The sequence below is a fragment of the Aythya ferina genome (assembly GCF_964211825.1).
Source record: "Aythya ferina genome assembly, chromosome: 2".
Classification (NCBI taxonomy): domain Eukaryota; kingdom Metazoa; phylum Chordata; class Aves; order Anseriformes; family Anatidae; genus Aythya; species Aythya ferina.
The window spans coordinates 93,767,360-93,787,119 of record NC_140297.1 but is presented as its reverse complement, the minus strand read 5'-3'; the positions used below and the strand labels follow the sequence as shown (position 1 = coordinate 93,787,119).

At 36.4% G+C, this 19,760-nt stretch overlaps 1 long non-coding RNA gene across 2 annotated transcripts; it reads right to left on the bottom strand.

The window, feature by feature from the left end:
• Positions 1-8,847: 8,847 nt before the first annotated feature.
• Positions 8,848-11,295, bottom strand: LOC311432926. Of its 2 annotated transcripts, none has more exons than XR_014690432.1 (3): positions 11,200-11,295; positions 10,852-11,051; positions 8,848-9,474 (listed from the first exon to the last, which is right to left on the bottom strand). It is a non-coding gene; the product is annotated as an uncharacterized lncRNA (long non-coding RNA). The 2 variants fall into 2 exon arrangements; XR_014690433.1 differs by having other exon boundaries at positions 10,852-11,046; positions 11,200-11,294.
• Positions 11,296-19,760: the final 8,465 nt, after the last annotated feature.

The window sequence follows — 19,760 nt, the reverse complement described above, 5'->3', positions numbered from 1 at the left end:
TGCTGCATTTCTAATACAATTTTGAGGGGTGAGGGTCTCCTTTCCAAAAGTCTTCCTATTCTGTGCTGCAAATAATAGATGATCCTGTTAAAATTATATAAAGAATGGGTGTCCTATAAAGGGGAATGATATGCTATGTAGGAATCAAGTCTAATCCTGTTAAACAGTCTATTTTAGTGATTTCTTAAGAAATTTTGTGCATGTTTGTGTATGTGCAGATTTGGCTGGACTCACCAATCTCCCCTTTTTTTAATAAACCAGCATAAAGTAGAATTTATTTACATAATGCAATGATCCATGAAGGTTACCATAACATCAAGGGACCATATTAACCGCTTGAATGGAATTCATTAGAAATTAACTACCACTTAAATTAATTTTCCCACATTCACAAGGCTGTAATGGTGGAAAAAGGAACCGTCCATCAGCATGTACTGACAGGAGAGCTGTCACTGCTTTTATTTATAGGTGAATACATTAACCCATGAAGCAGCCTTTTCAGACCAAATCTTGAGCTTCTGTACAAATAAGCCCCTTCAGAAGACTTTTAATAAGAAATCCAGCCTCAGTTAAGCAGGAACACATACTGCCTAATGCTTTTGCTGTTGGCTACACATTGTAGCTTTGTCATAAGAACCACAGAAAAATTTGCTTCCAAAAAATCCGGGCTTCACATTGTATGTAGTTCATTTTCAAGAGTTAGAGTGATACTGTGTTATTAGTATTGGGAAAACTATACCAACAAAAGTTTATTGTCCTTTGAATTTTTTAAGTCTTACAAATGAATATTTGTAATATAGTAGGATGAAATTCAAAGAGACTTGCACCCATGTATGACTGAGTACTTTGGGCAAATTTACTGTGGTACATTACAGTAATCAATATTAATTTAAGCTACAATGAGAAAGAACTTTGTGGCACCTGTTAGATGACCACGACTGTCGCAAACCAATACAGCATTGCACAGTGGTGTCTTCATCTATGTAAACCTTATAGCTGAAATGTACTTAGGACAATTTCCTGCACAGTTAAATCCAAACAGTTTTTTTCATGAGCAGTTATGGCTCAGAGCTAAGAACTGGTCCTTACCAATTAACAATATTTTTTATTTTCTTTTTAACAGAGGAAATACAGTAAGAAAATGATGGGATTCTTAGCTTTTAAGAAATATCCTTTATATATATCTTTTAATATTAAAATAATTAAATTTTACATTTTTTTTCATTGAATGTTCTCATAATAAACAGTGGAGACAGAACATCAGATGTGGTTGCATGCCAGCAATATTGCTCACTGAAGTGTTTCAGTCTCACTGCCATCAAGAAAGAGAAAGTATGAAACATACAGTGAATCTAATGGCGTTGTGAACACTTTCTCTTAGTGCTCCTCCATGGTTTCCCTACCAGTGTCAAAGGAAGCTTCCCAATAGTGTTAGTACGAGGAATTTGGTAGGCAGGTGGCTTTCTCAAGTTACAGCTGGTGTTTCAGTGAGTTTATTGCTGTGCCCAGACACTCGGCAGGCATAACAAATATATGAGCTTCTTCTGGGTTACCGACAAGTCCCTATATTCTAGGGAGCTAAAGGCTGTCCTGACTCAAGTGATAAAATTGCATGTTGTTATCTTTTATGTTGTCCCTTCTGAACAGATTCTTTTCAACAGCTTCTCAGAGGTATGGATACAATACATGCTCAGGGCTAAAAATATAAGCTCAGTAAGTGAAGAGAAAATCTGTTGCAGGCTCTGCACCACAATAATATATGTTGTTTTCCATTTCAGTTATGTAAATATGACTACACTATGCTGTTCAACAATGCTGAATTAAAATCTCACTGCCAATATTACCTAAAAAGACTAGTGCTGCAGCTATGGCTCAAGCTGATGCCAGAAAGTATTTTTTCATGATCATTTTCCTTATTCCTTTTATTGTTACTTTTTAATTAGTTAAACTAAACATTCATAAGTACTTCTACTAATGGCTTAGGATGTTATTTTTTTTGCAACATATGCAAAGGATTTTCTAATGTTCCTATGGCAAACTGTGGGAAGCTTGTATTTGGACACAGACTAGCCCCCATCCTTCTGAAATAGCAAGTGACACCAGTACAACATATGAGTAATTTATTATTTAATGGGCTTAGAACAATTTAAATTCTTATAACCACTATTTTGTTTAATTCTTCCACATTTTACATGGCACTGTCTTTTAGTTTTTCTGATTTGTATAAGCTAATGTACACACAGTCTAAGATGTGAATGAGTCAGACAAACTAGGAAATTATGCTATTCTACTTAGCTCTCAGCAGGGACTATGGTTAATTTGGTTAATTGATACAATATTGACTAACTAATGACTCTCAGTTCTGCCTACATTTTTACATTTGTTAAATTCCCCTGCCTGATTCTGGTTTTCTGCTTTATTTCCTTTTAAAATTTAAACATGTTTTTAAAAAAAAAAAAAAATCTCATTGCAATTAATGCATTTCATGATTGAGGAACACTGAAATTAACTTTTAGCCAATTAAATTTTTACGAGTATTTGCTATTGTCGACAGTAGTAAAAACTTCTGTTTCAGCCACATCAATAATTAATTTAGAAGCACATGCCTGAAATACTTCCCCACATGAAAAGGAGTTGTTATTATCCCACAGCTTCCCTCACAGTCATCCTGGTGACTCCCTTGGCACTAGTACGCCATTATTTTGTTGGCAGCATTTTGATTTCTGCATGGTTATGATTAACCTGTACAATGTGTTCCTCTTAATGCAAAGCTGTTTTCTTATCCCTTCAATTCTACAAACTGGAAAAAGCATATAGCCGGAGGCCACACAGAATAATACCAGTGTCAAGCTTTAAAAAACATATTTGTTTTGTGTCCTCTAAGGACAAATGATAGACATGTAAAAATGTTTTCTCTGTTTCTCTTTCAGGGAATACTTACTTTAGAATTAACTTCTGTTACAGAAAACATAATTTGAAGCGTCTACTATATATTATTTCTGAGCATTTCTGCCATAAAGAGGGGAAATAGTACATTGTGTATGACATGTGTGATTACAAGGTTATAGAACCTCCTTATGTTTCTCTTGTTGTTATGGTTTCTCCTTAAGAAAAGCTTGTCACTGGAAACAGAAGAGCATCCTTCCTTTAAAGGAGGCAAGTATATAACACTGTCAAACAGTACAATGTAATGAATGTAATTTTTAATTGTTTTATAATACTTTAAATTCCTACATCATTAAAGCACTCAATATTCTTCATGCAATCCGGTCATGTATCACTTTTGAAATATTTCAGATGTGGAAAGAGATTTTTATGATACATCCTTAAGTGTTCCGATGATTATACATGCTGTAACCTATTTCTTCATAAATGCATTCCATCTTTAATTTTGTCCTCTTCAAGATACAATCATCCTAGCATCCTTTTATTCATAAGGATTGTTCTTTTACATACTTTCTCTGTCTTACCTATTTGTTAATTCTGTTTCTCTGTGATATCAAGCATACTTCATTTCATGCTTCATTGTCCAGGTTTTAGTTTCAGCTCCAGTATATTAAATGATACCACCCTTTTGCTCCATATTTTATAGTTGACAGTACAGAAGCATTAAAAGCCTTTCTCAGGCAAAAAGAAAAATGAATGTTCTTAATTTGGAATTCTCTTCTTTCAGAAACTTGATTGACCCCAAATTTTATGCCTCCACAGTTAAAGAAAATAAAACTCATTCAAGGCAAAAAGTGTCTGAGCAACAGTTCTCTGAAGTGAAGATGTTATAAACTCTTCTTTCCTCCCTATTTCCCACCCCTCTCCCTTGAAAAAAAAAAAAAAAAAAAAAAAAAAAAAAAAAGGGGGGGGGGGGGGCATTGTTCAGCCTGTCAGATGCTTTCTTTGGTCAAGGCTAGAAGGCCAAATGACAAATTATCCTTATATGTCAGTTAAAGATCTTGGAAGCAGCACAGATGATCGTAGTAGTTGTTGTCTAAGAAAGCACAGGTCTGGCCCAAAAGAATCAGACTCCCCAACCTGGTTTTATAGTAAAATGACTTCTGGTTTTGTAGTGAAATGACGTCTGTGACCTTATATGCGGCACCTGATCAGCTCACAAGGGCTGTCCTTCAACAGCAGAGTGAGCCCAGCCCACCCCTCCGGGAGGAGGAGCACACATTTGCCTCAGGACTTGGTCAGGAACACAAGTGTCTCTGGGCTAAAGATCAGTGACCAGGGACTTACCGGGGAGCAACCCAGAGAGCACCTCCAAGGGTTTGGCCTGAAAGGGTGGTTCCTTCAGCTTGTCCTGGTCCCAAGGAGTCATTGGGGAACAAAGAGTGGGCAGTAACAGAGACTTCAAATTCTCCTCTTCAGAGGACTCCCCTCTCCAGGAGAACAAGAGCAAACGCTTGGCCAGGTTGGCCTGGCAGATCTCATCAATGTGTGTGGTGGTGGGACCAGTAGCAGCAGTCTGAGATGTTGTACAGCACAATTCTCTCTCCAAAATAGAGGAAAACTGAGCCCTGGCTTGTGCTTTGCTTCCTTTCCCTGGAAGATGAAGACTACCTTCATAATCAGAGGGTAAAAATATTATATCAATAAATACCAAAGGTAAAACTCAAGATATCAGGAGTATTAAAGACCTAAAATAAAATAATTTTAATACAGCAGAATAAAAAAGCAAAATAATCAATTGTATAGGTCATCAGCTGAAATGCTTTAAAAAGACTGTGGAAAATGTAGAAGTTACTTTATTGTGCCTTGTGAAGTGATTGCTTCAGAATTAGAAGAAGATGCTGTCTCACTGATGGTACTGGGATAGAACAGGATGCACATGTGCTCTCCCTGTTCACTGTCCCAGAGTAGTAATTAAAAAAAAAAAAAAAAAAAAAAAAAAAAAAAAGAAGAAAGCAAAGATTTTTCTGTTTATAATAGTTGGCCTCATTAACATATCAGCTACTCCTGCTCTGATTTAATGGAATATCAAATACTTTGTGCTTCCACTTAGAGTCATTAGGCTTGGAGTGCGGCTTGCTGTACTGTGGGGCCTCTGACTTCTCTGTTGTGCCATCATGACGAATACCCACAGATGACTTTCTCATTGCTCAACAATTCATTCTTAATGTGCATTGCAATCTCATTCATTTGCCAGTCAACAAAATAAAAATTATGTTTTTATTTATACTTTTAAAAGTTATTACTTACTTTTTTTTCTCCTTACAAAAAAAAGTTTTCCAGACAATATATTAATGATTTAAAGCAACATTTCTGATTTTTAGAACTTTTTTTTTTTTTCCCCTGAACATGTGCTGGAACATTCTTACTCATAAAAAGACAACAGTTCATTTAGTTGACAATGGTTTTCCACTATTTTGGGACAACAACTAAGAAATTGAAAATAAACGTTACTTAAAAGTATGGCATCTCTTACAAAAATTGAATATATAATGGGATTTCTTCACAGATCAATCTTTTTCTATTTGCTACATCACTGTCTGCTGTCTGGATGGTTTATTTCCCTTTGACAGGGAATATATGAACTATTTTGATGATAAAATAAGAGTTACTTTCCCCAAATAAAAAAGGCTGAGTCTTGTTATCATATTTCATTTGTCTGTAAAATTAATTAAATGGTATGCTTCACTGTGCTCAGGCCACCAGACTAAAGTATGGCATAGAGTTTGAAGCAATGTCGCAGATAAATGCCAGTTGGTTCCTGCAGAAACACCCCTTCCTTCAGAGGCACAGTACCCTCCACTGATGAGCCATGGAACTTATAGAAAAAAGCGTTCACAACCCTACCATATCTCGAACCCTAATTCATGCATCTGTTGAATACACCAGCAGAAGAAAATCGTGGAAGTGCTTGGGTGGTGTTTTCATTTTGCTTTTATGTGACTGTAGTTTGGCAATTAGTAATTTTAGAGAATAAACAAGATGACAAGTGCTTAACAGCAGAAGGCAGAAAGAAGGAATTTATCAGGGCTGGCATACTCCCACTCCCGTATCCCGTTCACATTATCTCAGTCACACACCATAATTGGAAGTTTAGGCAGCAACTCTTTTTTACACAGCATAAAGATATACAAATAACAAGCATTAAATAAGAAACATTGCACCACATCGAGATTAACAAAAGTAATAATGCTGACCTTGCTAGCACTCAAGTCTTTTCAACCGCGAATAATCTTCCATCCTGACAAAGAAGAGCAAGCCACCTAATCCTCTAGCATGTTCGTGATAGAAGAATTGCCACTCCTTCCCAATTAATCATTATCTGAGACAGTTCCCTTACACTTGAAAAGAGTACTCCTTAGCCTTTTGCCAGCTAAAGTTCCCCTTGCACAGAGAAGAGCTTGCTGGAGGTCTCCTGACTTTGTTTCAGCGATAACCCCTGTGTTTCAGGTCTAGCACGTTGTATTTGCCCAAGCCCAAAAACTCCTTAAATGGTTATCGTAAGCCCTAGCCCCAGCATCCTAAAGAGGAAGCCTATCTAAGTATTTGTGAGCTTTTTTACACATCAAACTAATGTCTCTTTGCAGTTTTTCTCAACATTCCTTGGGTAGAGCTTGCTGTTTTACTACGGTATGAAGATTAATGACCCCTAAGAGGAGTCCTGTGGATTTCATTTGTATTCTCTGTGCTGTGTTTTCACACTTTCAGAGAGCAGAGCTGAACTTCTGAACCACTCTGTCAACCTTGTTAATTTGACAGTGATTTACATCTCTCTTAATTCATGCTGGAATATCTTCAGCTGTAGCTATTTGTTAGTTACTCCACTCGCAAGGGGAAATCCTGGGTTCATTGCTGCAGCACAAGGTCTCACACGCCCAGATGTGTAAATGACCTTGACTAAAAGCACCCATTTTTTCAGCCCACATGAATATCTGAGTATGTATATAATAGAAGTCAGGTGCATTGCAAATTCTTTTTCCTTTTCTCACTCAGGACTTAGGTGTCTAGATTCTTTCTCTTCCTCCCTGGAAAGATTCCCTTTCCTGGAGAAGTAAATATGCACATGCAGATGAGACAGTTGACAGTGTTTATATTCATGTGATTTTTGTATAATGACTAGGAGAAAAGTTGGAGTTCAAAGTTGTGCCTAATGAAATTCTTGTAAAGGCTGATGTAATTACACCTGTGGTTAATGTTATTTAGTATACTCTGAGAGTGTACATAAACATCTTTTAGTACCTCAATTCTGTGAAGTTTTACTTGTCTTTACCTGAAGATATTGTCAGTATTTCTGGAAAGACTCGTTTCTAACCCATCAAGCTGCAGAAACATCTGCAACTGCAGGGAGCACTGAGCTTTGCAGGAGTATATTTCAGATTGGAGAACAAACTAAAGCAGGGTCTGACTGTCTCATTGGGCACCACTGATTTTACAGAAGGAACATCTGACAACGTTCCTATTATGCATATTGATATACTTTTTGAGACTGTGGACCACAATGCAGATGCCATCATCTGGAGGATAGTCTCAGTGTTACAGCCTCCTGAAACTTATCAGGTATCTCTTCCTATTTTTACATATAGAATCATAAAGGTTGGAAAATACCTCCAATATCATCTGGTCCAACTATCACCATACCACCAATGCCACCCACTAAATCAGGTCCATAAGTACCAGGTCAAGCCTTTCTTTAAACACCTGCAGGGAAGATAATGCCACCACTTTCCTGGGCAACCCATTCCAATGCCTGACTACTATTTCTGAGAAGAAATGTCTCCTCATTTCAAACCTGAACCTCCCCTGGCACAACTTGAGACCATCCCCTCTAGTCCTATCACTAGTTTTCTGTGAGAAGAGGCCAACCCCCAGCTCCCCACACCTTCCTTTCAGGTATTAAATAGTAGGTAGATCAGAATAGCTATCTATAGGGCACCATTACATTCCATTTTTTTAGGCAAATAGAAGCAAGTGCTGCTCCACTTTCCAATGCATATTATGGCCATATAAGAACTTTGTTAACAGAAGAAGAAAAGGCTTTAACAAGACAAAACATTTCGACTTTGTTTCAGCATTGTATTAATACTGCTCATGTATTTTTGCTTGTTTTGGAACACAGGCAAAATGATATGGATAATATCTATCTGTGAAGGACTGTAAAATGCCTCCACATTGAGCTGCCATTCAGGTTATTCACATAACACAGAAGATTGACATTCAAGTTGTTATTCACAGTTGCATGTAGATGTTTCTAAGTTGCTGCTCCCTTATATGCAATTTTCTTTTCTCTCTTAAAAAGACACTGTACTTCCTCCATCATATTATGCCCAGATTTTATCTTCTTTTTCTTTTTTTTTTTTTTTCTCACATAAGTACCTTGCTATTTATGGCTCCATCAATATTGAGATAACATGTAACCAGTAAAACATTGCCTTCCAGATCTTGAAAGAGATCTAACAAACAATCCATGTAGGAAAATATATCCATTTGATTAGATGTTGTCATTTACAATCACCATTTAAGATCAACAGACTGTGATAAATTCTTTTACTACTGTTATATTGATCTAGTATGATATTAACATTTTTTACCAGAAAACTTGTCTTTTTCTTTGTTGCTACAAACAGCTAACTCTTCTCCAAAATGTTTGGAATGAAACATAAAATTAAATTAAAACAAACAAAAAGCCTTACCACATTACCTGCTGCTTTAGGGTAAAGTAGAAAACCCTTGTCACACCTTTTTATTCCAAGGAACATGAAGCTTGTTAGATGATGTGATCTACTATAGTCCTGAAAACTTGCAAGAATTTCTACTGTTACTTCAAATGTCCAAGGTGTGGATGATAGGGATTTAGATGTTTCAGTTTCCACCTATAGGAATATATGACACCTAGAAGCCTGCAGATTTGCATGGTTGAGATTGTTAAGGTCTGTCCTTCCCTAGAAATTACAGTGTCCAACCAAATGCTTATGGGGATAAGAACTGAAGATACATCTGAGTAAAATCATTTTATGAGCTGCATTATTAAATGTTTATCTATGACAAATTACATACACATCTAATTTTATTTTATTTTATTTTTTTTGGGGGGGGGGGTTAAATTGCAAGTACAAACCTATCAGCAAGACTGGCAAAGAAAGGTAATATGTCTCAATAGATTAGCTGAAACAGTTGACAGCAACAAACTTCTACCACAAACCCTCTAGACAGGTGTGATGAGAAGCAACAAAGTCCCAAAAAACTCCAGGTGAGACGCAATTGCTCTTCTGCTAAGGTGCCACCAGGGGAAGTGTCCAGGGAAAGTACTGGCTTCTGGATCTTCCCCCTCTTCTCTCCCTTGCCCCATGTTGCCCAGCTGACTCAGCAGTGCTGCATGAACCCAGCTGTTTTTCCTTATAGTATGTGAGAGCCCTCTGACAGGGGAGGATCAACAGGAAGCTTGTAGCAGGCAATAACAATCTATATTTAAGTCCACTTTTTAACAATGAGAATGATAAATGCAGTCATTTTATTATGTTGACAGTTTCCCTGCAGAAGAAAATAGAATAAATTGTAAATTTTACCTATTTTTCTACTTGGATTTTCACAGCAATGAAATTCTGATAGTACTAGTACTGAGACATTCAGATAAACATGTGAACTGAAATTGTGTGAAGGAGTCCAGTTTCAGATGAAGGCATTACATTTATAGACTAATAGTTTTTGTTTCTTGAAGAGAGGTGCTCTGTTTTAACATTTGTAAAAAATGTGGACTTACATAATGAGAACATAGTATTTGTTTAAAGGAAACTGCTTTCCATATGGTCTACTGACTGTTATGCTTTCCTAGAATAAACATTGCTTTTAGTATCCATCCACTTAATTTTCTGTAGGGGTTGGGGTTATTAGCACTAGTAATAATTATATGTATTGTAACAGAAGAGTAAACTTTCCTGAAATAGACGCTGCTTTCCTAGATTATATTTTTCAATACAATTAACTAAGTGGTAATTATAAATATTGTTATAGACTTTTGTTCTTTATTCACTGGATGAAACTTGCATGTAAACAGCTTACTTACATTGTTTTCAAAATTATTATATTTTAAAAGTACTCTGTTTTTACTAAACATTTCTCCCTTCAAATAATAAAATCAATAAAAACATTAGTTAGCTACTTCATATAGTATATGCATTTTAAAAACATAAGCATATATAACATTTTTGCATTTATTCTTTATGTTTTAGTAAGTATTGCAGGAAGATTAGACTGGAGAATCTGCTAGTATTTTGTATGTGTTTTTTTTTTTTAAATATTATGCTTTTTTTGTATTAATCTTAATCATGCATTACACAAAATCAATGACAATTTGAATTAAGAAATTGGATGTCAGGAGAAAAAAAAAAAAAAAAAAAAAAGTAAGAGCACTTTACATCAATAGGGATCTGAAGGTATATTCCAGTGGGCAAACAATGGTATAGAGGTTTGTTGCTCTTTTTCCTCATAATTTTAATTTATATATAATTTATTCTGAATCTTAGTTTCAGAAAGACTGCAAAACAGCATAAGCACTGACAATGAGGAACATTGGATCCAGTTTTGAAATTCAAAAAACAAACCAAAAATATCCAATATTTGAGGAAGTTTTTCTTATACTTTCAGGGAGAAGTGAAAGACACAGAAGACACATCCACAAGCCAGTAAATAAATACATACATAAATAAATCTTCCAAAATACTACATTATACTGCATTGTTCAAAATACTACATTATAGCAACTACTATTCTATTTTAATGGATTACATCATCACAGGCTAAGGATAGGTTTGCAGCATTGAAAATGGTAATAACAACATAGAAAAGGCAGAAAAGTTCTGCAAATACTTCTTATCTGGTCTAATAGGTAGGGCATTGCAGCCTGCTTACGGTTAGCATGGAAATCCCAACAACGTGTCCCCGTTAATTCTCTCACAAGCCTTATGAATCTTCCTCTCCCTCAGGGCAGGTTGACATCCCACTGAGACAGGAAAAGCAGGCTTTTGTGGGGTATTGGTTCAAATCCTTCTGGGCCAAGGAGAGAGCTGATTCCAACTTTTCTAACTTTGATTCACCAAGTGAATGCTTTCCTTGCCAGATAAAAAGAGATTTGTAAGTAGCTAATATTTTTTATTTTTTTTTCAAACGTGGCTTTATTTTGTCAGACTATGTTTTGAAGGGATGTAACTATATTTTTGGCTACCAACCCAAGTCTGCAGGAAGGCCCTGAGCCCGCACCTGGTTAACCTCCCATGTGATGAGGACACAGCTAGTTTCACCGTGCTGCTTAAGCAGGAGAACAAATGAGCAGCACTGAGACAGAGAAGTCCCTCCTGGTCACAGAATGGGCAGGAGGAACACCCTCTAAATTTTTAAGGGCAAAGGCAGGGGTATCTAAGAAGTTTAATCACATCAATGAAGGGCAGCTGAGTCCAGGTGTAGGGGATGACAGCTTGGTTCATGCTCTGCTCAGCTCCTTTTCAAATTTTTCATCCTCTTTTTGGGGGAAAGCACAAAAAGACTATGGCCAGGTTGCAAGACTGACTGTGTTGCATGGACTAGTTAGCAATAGGCTTGCTGTAAACTAGAGAAAGCAAAGTTCCCTCTATAAAAAGGGAATAATGATGCTCTTTCCCCTTCTAAACGTTTTGAAATACACAGATGAAAGTCTTCAATAGGAACTCAACTCCTATTTTAAAACAAGCCTTCAATATTGTTTGCCTGCAAAGAAACAAAGGTTACATGTTTCAAAAGTTTGCACAGTAAGTACTTACAAGCTGCACATTGTTTTTCATTACCAATGATTTGTTTTCTTGCAGAACAACTTCTTCTAAAATATTAAACATAGTCAAAGTGACTAATGCATTTTTTTAATCTAAGAATTGCTCAATTAAAAATTTAGAAGGCACGCAATTTTGATTTCTGCCGACAATAGTCAAAACTTGTGTATAAAGATTAATTACTTATAAAGTAAAACACATCTTTTAAAAACTGGCATTAAATTTGCATCTGCATTATATATTGGATTTTAGTCTGCTGCCTGTAAGCAAAGGACTTCTGGAGGACTTTTGGTGGAGTTTTAAGCTGCTCAGACAAATGTGTTATATGAACTGACTTTCGCTTGAGCCAGATAAAACCAAGAAGTAAAGAAAATGTTGTGCTTGTGGTTCTTACACATTATACCCTATATATATCTTCCTCAACAATACGGAAATATATATATATATTTACCAAATGTTGAGATTATGTTACATTATTGTGAATTGTTATCATACATCAAAAGATTTTCACATTTCATATAAATTGAAAAAACTTAACTCTCATAACGTTTTGCACTGATTGTACAGTGGTTGAGATGTCTGACAGAAAAATATACATTTCTTTTACTATACCAAGACTGCCCTCTAGAGTCTTACTGGGCCAAATTGCTCTTCTGGTGCAACTCTCCAGATCAGATTAGCTTTGAAACGTGCATCTTTATGGTCCCCATTATGTGGAGATCCATTCTGAATGCTACAGTGTTTGCTTGAGAAAAATGGATAGTACAATTTCGAGACAAATATGGATTTTTTTTCACTTACTATGAGCTCTGTTAACTCATTACTAAAAATTACTTGTAGCCTCTTTACATCATACTTTTAGCATTCCGATTGAATCAAAAAATATTAGGAAAATGATGAAAAAGAGAACAGTTTTAATCTCTTCCTAAAACCACATGAGAGGTGTTTAAGTCTATAAAAGATGACAGAGGGAATGCATGCAGGATAGCTGCATTAAGAGTGTACTTTTTCTTTCATTACAAGTGTTAAAAAGCAGCACTTCTCTCCTCTGAGGGTTGGATTAAGCTTCCACTCAAGCCAATGGCAAACCTTAAGTAATCAAGGAAACAGAATTATTGCACTGATTGCCAGAAGGGTTTGTATTCAGTTGTTAAATTAATAATGGGTATCTGGTTCAATAAACAGTTGTGTTTCCCATTAAGTTTTAGCTGTAGTGCTGCTTCTTATTACTTACCAATATATTATGCAAAACGGGCAGGGAGAAGAGGACAACTTTGAAATAAACAGACTCACACAATATGGTTTAAAAATCTACAATGCAAGGAAAAAAATAGTACACATTTTAAATCATACACCATTTATATTGTTCAAAAATAGAGATTCATTTACTCAAAAGTATAAAAATTGTATTCTCAAAAGAATACAATTTTTATTTAATTCCTAACTACATATTAAATTTAAATCCTAACTACAATTCTATAGCTCAAAGAATACAATCAAAAATAAGATACTCTTTTTTCCCTCAAAGAACTGAATTTTCATTGTTGTCCTGTTTCCAAGCTCCCAGTAGATATGGCTGATTACAATCAGCTTACACTTTTCATTTATTAAATATTCTGAGGCAAATCAGGGATAAGTAGCCCCAACAAGCTAACTGAAATAGGCTTCACTTAGGTAAAGCCAAAAAACATTTGGCCCTACTTTTGTATTTACAGTGGATGACTGTGAAGCTGAGACATGCCTTGTTGAATTGTTTACTAGTCTATCCACATATTCAATAAAGCATTCTTTTATTCTGATATTTCTGGAAAAAGTAGTAAAAAAAAAAAAAAGAAAAAATGGATCATAATGAATGGCTCAGAACTAATAACCGTTTTTTTCCACTGCAGTTTTATAGAGAATAACCCCCCGTTTCTTCATCATTCTTTATTGCATAGTACCAAATCCTAGTCTTGTAAGTGCACCAGAACCTCTCTCACCAGGAAGGTCTGAGACCATTCCCTTTTGAACAAGAGCAGGATTATTTTGGTCACCATGACTGCCACCTGCAGAACTACAGTCAGTCATTTGGGATAGCCGGGTCTGATTTCACAAACAACATGAAGGGAAAACAATATACAAAGGAAAACAATATACAATATACAAAAATATACAAAGTACACCAAGGTCGTTATTTGGTTCACTATATTGCACACAACCTTCATTAGTTTAAGAAAATACAACAGATTACAAACATACATTATAGACGTAAATCTATAAAGACACCCACCAAATAAAATCTTTTTTTCCAACTACAGAAAGTACTTGGAGTTCAGTCTGAAGTCCACTGCAATCAGTGGAAGTCTTTCCATTGACATGAATTGACATCTTACCTTTTTCTTCCTATTCTCTGTATACTAGTGAAGGCAGGAATCAATTTAGACCTTCTCCTATACAAATCTACATTATCACAAGAGACTGAATGATAGATCGGGAGGCCTCATGCATCTTCCTTTTGTTCCAAGAAATCAGTTTTCATATCATTTTATTCAGTGCTTATGGCAATAAGAGGAAAATATTCTACACTTCTCATTGTCTATTTTAAACAGGAATAAATTTCCTATTATTCTTGATAGCTTGGATCCTCTTTTTCTGCCTGTGCCTTGGAAATACTTGCAGTCATTGCCAACATAAAGATATGCTTTTATCTTTTAGGAAGCATTGACTTTTTAGTCTTCTAATTTTGTTGCCTTCAAGCTGATCATTTTTCACTATTAGGTCATTAAAGCAGAAGTGCAAAGCAGAAAAGAGGCATTTTAAGCAAAAATCTCAGTACAGGTTTTGTTGAAAGTCACATTAAATATTTTTCCTCTCCCTGTCCTATTACAACTATGACTTCACAAATAATACATAGTTCATCAGAATTGGATAGTAAACAAAACAAATGCTATATTTGCAGCGTTCAGAAAGATAAAAGGCATTTTTTTATAATCACCTGCTGTAATGCATTCATGCAGAATTTGTGCTAGTTCTGTACCTTACTGTGGAGCATCCTTACCTGTAAGACACTCTGAGGCACAACTTTCCTAGTTTCTCCAGTTGGACCAGTCTCACTCCATTGGAAACCAGTGATATCAAGTAAGATTGTGAGAACAGCTCCACTGACTGGTGTCAAGGGAGCTTGCCTGCATAGTGGGTCTGTGCAGTGGTCCTAGCAGTCACAGTGTTCTGCCACCTGCTTTTGGAAATGTTTGGTTATTGTAGGAGGGAAATGCTTTAGAGAGAAAAAGTGATAAGAATTTGTCCTTTCTCCCTTTTCCACAGATTCCTTCCCTTAGTGAGTAGGACAGTGTTTGAGTAGGATTTGTCTGTTCTCCCCGTGGTCAGAAAAGGGAACCATATGGACATGACCAGTTGCGTATGGGAATGGATGAACCACTGCAGATGGGGATCCCTGGAGGCTTCAGCTCCTCTGATCTGGGGCTGATGCAGAACTGAAAGCATGTTTCTGCTCTGTGCCTTGTATCTGCACTAATGCGAGCAGGTAAATAGCCAGTTCAGGGAGCTAATCTAGCTGAAATCTTTCAAAAAGAGCGATGAAATTTTAGGAAGATCAGCTCTCAGAAAAGGATCGCCTCTGCATGTACAAAGGAGTAGGTACATAGTACAAAGCATGTAGAAAGGAGTATGTATTTGTCTTTATCAGTGCTGCTGATTCAGATGCCCTCAAATACATGCTTGGACTACATTAAGAATTTATTAAGGAAGTTCAGCTAGAAATTAAGCTACAAATATAATATCTGTGAAGAAACATCACCAGAAGAGTTTTCAAATGGGAAAATCACACACTCTCACAAATTATAACTGCTTTCCCATATTCTTTCCAATACTAACATTTTTAGATTAACTGCTATTTCTTCAAGGGGAAGAAAATAACTTGAATATAAGAAGACCTCAGTAAATTATTGTCAAAACATTTTCTTTTTCTTATTTATTTTATTCTACCAAGGTGCTTTCTGCTTAACAAAACATGTTTCTTTTTGCATCTTAGCATTACCAAATTCATCCTCTAGAACCCATTACATGTAAAAGAATTACACTGTCTCTTCTGGAAAGAACCCTCCACTCAGTGCTTTGTAATTGACTGTCAAATGCAACTCCATCTGTGATTATTGTTTTAACTTCTTTTAAATCTCATTATCAATCTTAAATTCTCACAGTGTGGGAGAGGAGGTATCCTCTTCCAATACAAGATGTCTACACATATTGCTATAAAGGAATTATAGTCTTTGAATGAGTAGATAAGGACACTAGACTTGTGTGCCTGAGTGTCCCTGTCTGGGTGTATTCTTATTAACAGTCACCCTTATATATGAAAAGAATCTATGCTTTTTTTTTTTTTTTTTTTTTTTTTTTTTTCCTTAGACTCCCAATTTCTTGCTCTTGCTACATAACTCTGGTGTCAGTTAAGGAGTAAAACATATGATGCTTCTTCTATAGTGCAAAAGAACAATACTGCAGTTAATCAAAAGCTGATTTTGAATTTGGGATGAATTCCTCATGCATAATTCCTTAAGGGCACAATACCATTCTGACTGCTGTCCCAAAGAGAAAACCAAAATACATGCTTAAATGTAGTCCCAGTGTGGTGGATGAGCCTTACTGAAGGTGCTATATGTATGTGGGTATGTAGAAACCATACATGTATCTCTGGAGTCAATGATGTATGTGGCATAGCTCTGACTCCCCTGTAAGTCTACACCAATGGTATTAGAATTCAACCAGGTTTTGGGTTGATTAAAACTTAATACATCAGATACTTATTTTACAACATCAGCTTAAAATGGCCACTTACAAACTCACTCAGTTCTGAGATGTTCTGTCACACTGGCACAGTTTTGCTGGCTTTGACTCCCCTTGCAATAATGTTCTTTCTGAATTTATACAATCTCCCCAATAAATTCTGAAATTTCTTCAAAACTTCCTTCAAATGTTCTTTAAAGATTTTTCTGAGTCATTCCCTGTAATCAGTGTTGTGCAGATAGCAGATGTGATTCGTGCCTTACATTTGTTGTTCCATTGTTCTTTGTGTCCTAGAGGATGCTCTGGTTACCCTCCTGGGTAGTCTTTCACAGCTAATAATGACTTTATGGTCCCCACCAGTTCTCACGATACTTTCACTGTATGAAAGGTCAACACAGTGAGTCCTACAAATAATTCTGAGTTTGTAGATCTTTTCCACAGACTGTCACACTATATGTCACAGGTCTCACTATAAAAGACACAGGAACTGAATCATCAGCCACAGTTGGCCCCAAAGTTACAACCTTCAACCAAATGTATGTTTCTGACATCACACTTGTGTTTTCCATTGCAGCCTTAACTTTGTAACCAATTTTTAACTAGTGTGGAGCAAATTTGTTCTACTACAAATAACTCCAAAAGTAAGCAAACATTTATAAGCTGCGGTAGCAGAAAGCACAGCAGGGACTGCATGACTTTGGTGATAAATACACTTTTGTTAGCCTTACTCCCACCGTGGGAAAAAAAAAAAAAAAAACACACTTTTTTCCCCAGAAGATACCAAGTACTTATATTCCTAGAAACAGAGGAAGGTGCATATACTATCCTGTAGCCATAACTCTGTTTCTGTAAATGAAAAAGATCTTAAATATGGTTCACTGGCACATAGGACTAGGATTTTCCTTAAATCCTGTCCCTTGATATAACAAATATACTTTAAAAATGATTTCATAAATGTGTGGGATTTCATTTTAAAATTAGCTCTTTTTAACTGCAACACTTTGATTGACTTCTCCAGAACTAAAATGATGCTTCTTCTAATTTCAGCTCTGAATGCACTTATAGTCTTTTCATGTCTATTCCTTCTTATGCTAACATTGATTTTAATTTAAATAGATATTTCCCTTCAGTGTATTTACACCCTTGATATATTTATAGATTACAGTTACAACCTCCTCCACACTACAATCTACTTAGATAAACAAGTCAGCCTGCTGCAATACCTTTTCCATAAAGATGGGTTCTCTGTTTTTCTAGCCTTCCTAGCAACCTCTCCCTGTACCTGATCCCATTTCAGTTCACTGTTTCTGTTCATAGCTGAGAAGAATTTCCTGGATATGTAAGGTGAAGTCTTAGCAAGCCACATGCCATGACACTTCTCCATCAATACTGTGCATCCCTGCAGCATTCCAGAAGTCTTCAGTATTGATGGAGCTTTCAACTTTGTACCAGCTTCATCAGAACAATTCCTATACAAGTGTGATATTCACTCATGAAAATGTTAAATATGGTGGACTAAGAAGTTCGTGAGTGTAGCTATTATCATGTCAGCTTGGTGTTTCAAACTTTCAGCATGACCCACTCTACTCTTTCCTCACTTCTGCCTCTTGCTTCTTACTTTTCTTACACTTCCTTTACTAACTCCAATTTTCTCCCTTTTAGTTGAAGTTTCCCACACAACACTTCTTCAGGTTCACTAATGCAAATCAAGCCAACAAAATCTACTCCCTCTGCTTGTATATCAATCTCATCAATCTAAACAGGTGAATCATATGAGATTTGTTCTTATTGTATTTCATATCACCTTTTTTTTTCTTCTATATTTTTTCATTTGTTCCTTCAAAAATTTTATAAACTGCTATTTGCCCTGGAGAAAATGTTTTTATGGCTACAATTCTTTTAGCTCACACTTTTTTGTTGTTCTGTAAAGCAGGCCCTACGTTCACTATTTTTCGATCACACATACTCTTGGTCATCCCAACACTAGTTCACACCCCAATATCCTTCTCCTCATCTGACAGAAAAACTGCTGGAAAATGTTGCTTGGAATCCTTTAACTGGAGATAGCTTTTCCAGTTGTTTGTTAACTCTGAGATTGTTTATCTCCCTCAACTTGAATGTAGTAGCATTTCTTGGAAGTTATTCTTGTCTCAGAAGAAGCTATTTATGTCTCCACCATCTGTTAACATTTTCTTTCTTCCTTTTCCTCCCACTAAAATATCACATTATTTGAAACTGAGTCAAAGTCTTCACTTAGTTTTTTATAGAATCATAGAATTATAGAATATCCCGAGTTGGAAGGGACCCATAAGGATCATCAAGACTGACTCCTGGCACCGCACACATCTACCCATAAGTTTAGACCATGTGACTAAGTGCACAGTCCAATCACTTCCTAAATTCAGACAGGCTTGGTGCAGTGACTACTTCACCGGGGAGCTTGTTCCAGTGTGCAACTGCCCTCTCGGTGAAGAACCTCTTCCTGATATCCAGCCTAAACTTCCCCTGCCTCAGCTTAACACCATTCCCGTGGGTCCTATCACAGGTGTTTACAGAGAATAGGTCACCTGCCCCTCCACTCCCCCTCGCGAGGAAGTTGTAGACTGTGATGAGGTCCCCCCTCAGCCTCCTCTTCTCCAGGCTGAACAGGCCCAGTGACCTCAGCTGCTCCTCTTATGTCTTCCCCTCTAGGCCCTTCACCATCTTCATCGCCCTCCTCTGGACACTCCAACAGTTTAATGTCCTTCTTGGACTGTGGTTCTCAGAACTGCACACAGTACTCGAGGTGAGGCCGCACCAGCGCAGGTTATACTGAAGACGTTTTCTGTCTAGGGGTTAAATACTCGCTATGTAGCAGTTTCACTTTTCTCCCTTGGCCCTTTGTTGATTGATTTACTATTCATTTCACGGTGTATTTGATGTTGAGTTTTGGAAATTCTCCCTGGATTGTCAGGTTTTCAGTCCACTGAAGCCTTCCTGTCTAGTCCATTATTTTTTTTTAATATCTGTAACATATTTTTTATTGCTTATTTAGGTATTTCTATACTTTTGTTCATCTTTTTCAAAATTGATCAAAACTCTGTTTCTTCTCAAGTTTATATCACCTATCCCTGTTCCTGTCAGAAATCACTGCTATGTCGCAATAGGATTTGCATTGTAGCGGATGCATATGGATACTGCCATTCAGTTAAAATCTTAAAATGTAAGCACCATTTTTTTAAAGGATTCCCACCTCAG